Raw genomic sequence first — 1227 nt, 5'->3', positions numbered from 1 at the left:
TTTTCACAGTCCAAGTAACCACATGAATGAAGCATGGCATTGGCGACATCTAAGCCACACGAACATGTCATCTAAATGGCAGGCGATGGGTACATGAATAAGAATGAACATCATGGGGGCAGGGAATGAAAACTCACCATAAATGGAGGTGTCTTGCCCTTTGGTCGCAGCCGTGGTGCCATGCTTCAACTCGACGGTGAAATCTCCGGCATAGGCGCCGCCACCGAGGCCTCCTTGTGTCGAAGCGAAGACCCTAGGTGATCGCCATCGCAATCGCCTACTCCTCTTTACTCTCTTCCCTTTCTTTCCGCATCGGGTGGTTTTGAAGCATCGTCGATGGAACCGAGGTGGGGGCAAGGCATTTTTTTATTTGCAAAATGGCGTGCGCACATGGTGGCATTTTTGCAAATGCGACCCATACAACAATCCACCCGCGTTAAAGAAGGCCCACCAACCGGATTTTTTTGTGAAAACCCCCTGCAGACGCAGAGTATCATCGCCATGGTCCATCCTACACTGACGTGGCTACAAACGGCTAGAAATACAACGCCACGTGGGAGAAACGTCCCTTGTGACCGTGACCGTATGTGCAGAGTGTCACTCATGCGGTCCATCCTAAGGTGGCGTGGCTACACACGGCGAGGCAGCTGGCGCCGTGTGGGCGACACACGTATGGAGACGTCTCCGGTGATCCGAACAACTTCGTCAACCCAAAAATTACAGTTCTTGAATTCAGTGACTTTTTTTTTGCACGCCTCTCCCATAGAATGTGGAAGATGAATTTTACTCCTGTTTTCTCAAAGAAAAAACTAAGAGAAATCCTGCTGGCAATGCATGGATGGATGGATCTCGATCGGGCGAGGGGAGGGGAGGGGAGGGAACAAAACGGTGGGCAGTACGGTTGGCAGTGGAGCCACGCGGGGCGGCAAGGACGTCGTCATGGGCCTCCCTTGTCGTGGAGCAAAGCGTGACAGCCAGCGACGCCGTCCCTACCACCCCTACCCCACGCCCCGATCCGGTCCGGTCCGGTCGCTAGCTGCTCTCTCTCTCTCTTTGGCTATTGGCATGGCCACACTTCACAGTTGTACGCATCAACAACACGGCGCGCGCTGCGCAAGTCATTTTTTAAAGCGTGTGAAATATCTCAAAAGGAGCACACTTGAACACTTCCCAGGGCATTTCTTGTGCCCAGGTAAAACATTACAGATTCTCAAAAGGAAAAGGTAA

This window comes from Triticum dicoccoides, chromosome 6B (genome assembly GCF_002162155.2).
Source record: "Triticum dicoccoides isolate Atlit2015 ecotype Zavitan chromosome 6B, WEW_v2.0, whole genome shotgun sequence".
NCBI classification, from domain to species: domain Eukaryota; kingdom Viridiplantae; phylum Streptophyta; class Magnoliopsida; order Poales; family Poaceae; genus Triticum; species Triticum dicoccoides.
Note: the sequence above shows the minus strand (reverse complement) of the source record.